Below are 6,000 nucleotides of genomic sequence, written 5' to 3'. Positions count from 1 at the left end.
GAGGATTTGACAGTAATGCTACTAGTCCATTATACTAACATGATTACATGACCTAAGGCAATCCTAAGATACAGGGACAGTAAATTGGATTCAAGCTGGGCAAAGAGGTAAAAATGCAGAGTGTTACAAGAAAACCACTGTCTCTTGCTGATGCTGTCTGTAAAAGTAAGCTACCAGTTTGGGGCACTTTTTTTCCCAATATTGTATATAAGCATGTTGAGAAAGGTGTTAGCTTCATAACATGTTTTAATATGACTAACAAATGTAGAATTCTGCTTCCCAAATCTTCTCATAGCTGTGAACTTTCTCTATTCTCCCTACTGGAATCTTAATGTAAAGATCCATTAAGAGGTGGCAGAAAGTTATGAACACCGTCATGAATAGGGTGTTTTGTTTTCTCTGCTTAAATTTCTGCTAAGTGTACTTCTGCATAAAAAGATAAGCTGTTGGTGTTCCTAACTACAGCAGGGTGATAAAGCTTTTGCTCACCACTGGCAAACAGCAGCGGTTAGTCCTCCCAGCCTCTCCTGCTCCTTTCATTGTTCAGTTCTTTCATTTAGTAAAACCCTTCTTCACTCCTAGGCTGTGAGTTAGCACATACTTCATGTGGTGCAGGCTAAAGTAAAAAGGACATAAAATGCAAAGAATACAAAACCCCTGGCATTCTGCCTGCTATTTATATTCAGATAGGGCGTAAGAGGAGAAAGAGGTGATGCAGTGAACAAAAGCCACGAATTCAGATTCATATTTCCACAGATTGATTGATTTATTTATTGCCGAGATGGAGTTAAAAAAAAATCAGTGGGAAGATTAATACCAGTGAGGAAGAATGCAAGGCAGAAAACAAAATAATGAGTGTGGGAAGGATGAGAAGCAGCCGGGAGGCAGACAGTGCAACACACGATTCATAGATTTTAAGGCCAGCAGGGTCCAGTGTGATAAGCTGACCTCCTGAATTACACAGGCCAGAGGTTATGAGAAGGTACAAGCAAGGGAGACACAGGGAAAAGAAATAAAGGCAAAGATAGAGTTAAATTCACTCTAGGCGGAGAATCAGCACAAAACATTGCACCTTCTTGCAGGCAAAGCTGAACTATAACCAGCAAGAGCAGTTAAGGTAAGAGAAACGTGGGAATGAAGGCCAGCTTTGGAAAGATATTTGACATACTGCGAGGCATAAATACTCCCTGGGGCTTTGATGGGGAAATGCAACTGTGGGGTGGGAGGGGGGCACAGAGACGTGATACTAGAATGATGTTGCCATAGGAATTTGGATAAATTCTTGGAGCAGCTGCAGTTGGCAAGTGTTTTGTCATTATGGCACAGAGGCAAAGACTCTTGGTTCAGCCAAGCCAAGTGCAAGGTCCTGCACCTGAGTCGGGGCAATCCCAGGCACAGCTACAGGTTGGGCAGAGAAGAGATTCAGAGCAGCCCTGCAGAGAAGGACTTGGGGATGTTGGTCAATGAGAAACTGAACATGAGCCGGCTTCAGTGTGCGCTCACAGCACGGAAACCAACCCTATCTTGGGCTGCATTAAAAGCAGTGTGACCAGCAGGTCAAAGGAGGTGATCCTGCCCCTCTGCTCTGCTCTTGTGAGACCTCACTTGGAGTACTGTGTACAGTTCTGGTGTCCTCAACATAAGGAGGACATGGAGCTGTTGGAGCAAGTCCAGAGGAGGCCAGGAGGATGATCAGGGGCTGGAGCACCTCCTGTAAGAAGACAGGCTGCGAAAGTTGGGGCTGTTCAGCCTGGAGAAGAGAAGGCTGCGTGGAGACCTCATAGCAGCCTTCCAGTATCTGAAGGGGGCCTATAAGGATGCTGGGGAGGGACTCTTCCTTAGGGACTGTAGTGGTAGCACAAGGGGTAATGGCTTCAAACTTAAACAGGGGAAGTTTAGATTGGATATAAGGAAGAAGTTCTTTACAGTGAGGGTGGTGAAGCACTGGAATGGGTTGCCCAGGGAGGTTGTGAATGCTCCATCCCTGGCGGTGTTCAAGGCTGGGTTGGATGGAGCCCTGGGTGACATGGTTTCGTGCGAGGTGTCCCTGCCCATGGCAGAGGCGTTGGAACTAGATGATCTTAAGGTCCTTTCCAACCCTTACTATTCTATGATTCTATGACTTCTTTACTATTTTTGAAACCTTGATGTTAACTGGAGAAAACACTCCGTTTAAATTATCAAGAGAACAACCAACCACATACCTGAGATTCAGGCTCTCCTTCTGGCCACCAGTAGTCAAGTAAGCAGTTGATCTGGAATTTGAATTACTAAATGTCCAGCCTATGAAGAAAATAACGTGACACGGGAAGGGAGGATAACATTTCAAAGGTGGAATAGGATTCAAAGAACTTTCAAGTTTTTAATATCTATATGTTTTTTGGTGTTGGGAGGTGATGGTGTTGCTAAGGCTTTGACTTTGTCAGAGAAACTTCTACCACTTACACCAACGTTATACAGCAGAGTAACCTGCAGGTGAGTTGTCCAGCAGCAGTGTCCTGATTTCACTTCTGTGTCTGTGGAAGGAGCCGAGGCATATGGTTACACACAAGTCGGTTACAGTGGCTTAAGCAATTAGCAGCCTTCAGCCCGAGCTGTCACAGCAGTGCCCAGCTGCGAGGCCTGCGCTGCAGGAGCAGACAGATGCTCTCTGCTCTGGCAGCGTCTTCCAAATTGCCGACCGAACCGGTGCAGCAGGCGAGCGGTTCCTCGGAGAACAGAGCCTAGCAGCTCAGTCTGACCTTAAAACACCGGCCTTTGCCTGCAACTCGCGGGGGAACCGCAGTATTCCAATGCGAGGGCAGGTCATTCTCTGTTGGCAGAGGTTCAAGGCGGTTAGCACCGTCGCTCGGCCGGCCTTAAGCACGTCTGTGCGTTCCGAGCAGAGCCCGCCGCCGCCCCGAGGGGAGGGCGAAGAACTCGGCAGGAGCCCGGGCTGAGGGCGGTCCCGTCCCCGGAGGCAGACGCCCATCCCTTATGGCCGCGCCCGCACACAGCCCGGCGGCACTGGGGCGCGTCCCAGCCCCGTCCCGTCGCGCCGCCGAGTGGGCTCCCTCCCGGCCACAGTGACTGCAAAGCCGCAGCGTGGACCTGCGCTCTCGCCTCGGCCGCCTCGTCTCCCCGGGGCGGCAGCGGCAAGCTCCGCGCCGCCTGCGCAGAGGGGCAGCGGCGGGACCCGTCCGAGCCCAGATGCCGGCTCTGCTCCCGGGCACCTCGCCGCGGCTAACCCCGGCTACCCATCCTCCTCCTCCTGCCCGCCAGGTTGCGGGGCGGGTGGCGGCCCCTCCTTTTTCCTGCACGTCACGGGGTGCGGTGTCGCACACATGTCCCTGCACACACACCGTGCGAACGCATCGTACAAACACATCGCACACACATACAATACACACACATCGCGTACACACGCGCCTCCGAGCAGACGAGCGCGCCCGGAACGGCCGCGCCGCGCCTCGCTGCGCTCCGCCCCGCTCCGGTGAGTGCGGTGCCGGCGGGGACGTCCCGGGACAGCGGCGGTGGTAGCGCAGCCGGGCCCCGGAGCACAGCCGCAACTTTCCGCTTGGAGCGATACGCTGGGGCTGCAGCAGCGCCCGCCTCCGCCCGGCCGCTCTGCCATACGCGCAAACTTGGAGGCTCGGCCGCCGCAGCGGAGTTTGAAGGGGAGGAGATGAGGAGGAGGAGGAGGAGGAAGGGGCGGTGGGTGCGCGGGGCGGCGCTGCGCGGGGCCGGGCCGGGCCGGGCCGGGCCGGGCGCGGAGCTGGCGGCGGCCGGAGGAGAAGGAAGGTGAGTGCCGGCGGGAGCTCCGGTAAGAACGCGCCGTGCGTTTTAAAAGTTAATGACGGGGGGATTTTAGGTGTCGGGAGCAGAAAGAGGCGGCCGTCAGTCGGGTACGAGGCTCAGGGCGTTGGAAGCGAGGGCGCACAACCTGCCCGCAGCCCGGCTCGCAGAAGGTGTGCCCCGGTGCTGCAGCCGCAAGTGCTTTTCCTGAGGAGCAACAGTTATACCAACTTACCGTGTGGTTTGGTAACAGGAACCGGGTTTGTTGTGGCGTTAGCTGAAGTCTCTCGTGTTTTGGTTTGTGTTTTTTGTTTCTGAGTAAATTGCTAAAACCGTACCCGTTAGTCTGGAGTTGTGTTTAATTTGCCGAGTGCACTTACTGTTTTCTTCGGTATGGAAAGAAAGAGGCTTTTTTCCTTGCAGGGAAACAAAAAGTCACAGAACAGCAAGGATCTGTCAGAAATTTATTATTATTTTTTTCCCTCGGGGAGAGGCTGCGGCAGCTTCTCTCTCACCACGGCGTGAACAGGCTCATAGTGTCAGAGTGAGGCTTGTGGAAGGAGACCTTAAGGGGAGCTTACCTTGAGGTTAACTCCTTCACTGTGTCCCACCTGAGGATCTGCTCCACTAACACCTTCTGACATTTCAAAGATCTAGTTCTCAAACCAGCTCATTTCATTTTGAGTTAGGTAAATTTCCCTAATAGTAACCTTTTAAAATAAATAAATTTCCTAATGATAATATTTTTGCATTTGGTAGCCTGGGAGAGAAGCAGCTGAAGGGGAGACATGGTAGATAGGCTTGCGATTGGAGTGGACGTGGGGAACAGGAAAGAGCTGCTTGCTCTCCTTCAGATGAGAACTACAACAGTCAAGTGACACTGGAAGGTAAAAAAATGAAACAAGAGAAAGTGGGGTTTTGTACACCATACTTGGGTCAGCTGTAGAGGGTTTTGTCCTGCCCCTATTCTACTGGATGCCATAAAACTTACGTGGGTTCAAAAGCAACTGGGTGGAAGAAATCGAAATTTCAAGAGAAGTAGAAAGTTATAACCCCCCCGCTTCGGCCACTGCTGAGCTGAAGGGAACAGAAACAGAAACGACATGTGGAGAAGATGTTGGAGGGTACTTGTTATGCTCTTTTTCCAAGTACCTGCTTTCAGGTAATCGGAGACAACGTCCTGGGCTGGATGGGCCTTATGGATTTGATGTGCCTGTTCTTCCATGCATATAGCTTTTCTGAGATGGTTGTAGAAAGGGAAGTGAAATTGCGCTGCATTTGTGCACCTGGGGGTTTTGGTGTTATACATCTGATACTGATGGGGTTTGGTCCAATTCCTGCATATCTTCTGTACGCTACCCAGCTGTAAAAGCATTTGAAGATCACTAAGAGCCCTGGCTAATGCTTTTTGACAAGATTCATATGAATGAGCAATTCTTAAGGTCTACAACTTTTTGAAAAGCAGCAATGCTGTGATAGGGGATACATTCAAGTTTGGATTGCTTGTATTGACACAACTCTTGTGCTGGGATTACACTGGGAATGCAGGAAAGGGGACTAGGCACTGAAAACCGCTTGTGTACTGGGCTGTATACATTTTGTGGATGACAACCTATACTGAGCATGCTATTTTCTGGCCTAATATGCAAGTTATTCTGGTCAGTCAACAGGCTGTCTGTGATGATCATAAAATGCCTTGGTGGCTGAGAGCAGATCTCTGAAATTCTTTAGAAGGAGTTCAGGTAAACTGGGAAGAATTAACCAAAGTTAAAATTAAAAATGCACAGAGAGTCAAAGCTTTGTGCCATCATTAGGTACAAACAAAACAGTAAGTGCTGATGCACAGGATTTTGGGAAGCCCAGAAAATGTTGAAACATTGGTTGAGAACAAACAGGTAAATCCAGAGACTCTTGTTCATGTGCATCTTGTCAGCCTGGCAGATCTTGAGCTTGGCCAGATATGGGTGGGGGCCTCAGCAGGTATCCACAATGTAGAGTATGATTTCAAGAGGCTTTATGTCCACCAACAGGGCAGAACAGAGCATTTTCAGAGTTCAGCAGAAAGATTTCAGGAGAGGGCGATGCGGGGATTTTGTAAGCACATTAGGTGTTGGTCAGGGCAAGGAGTGGAGCACCAGAGGGGTGCTGATGTACCTGCTCAGCTGTTAGTGTTGGTGGTTACTGTGTACCTATGTGACAAAGTGGCTTCATGTAGGAAGTGGGTAG

Source organism: Strigops habroptila, chromosome Z (genome assembly GCF_004027225.2).
Source record: "Strigops habroptila isolate Jane chromosome Z, bStrHab1.2.pri, whole genome shotgun sequence".
Classification (NCBI taxonomy): Eukaryota; Metazoa; Chordata; class Aves; order Psittaciformes; family Psittacidae; genus Strigops; species Strigops habroptila.
The sequence above is the reverse complement of the archived record's forward strand: the minus strand, read 5'-3'. Positions refer to the sequence as shown.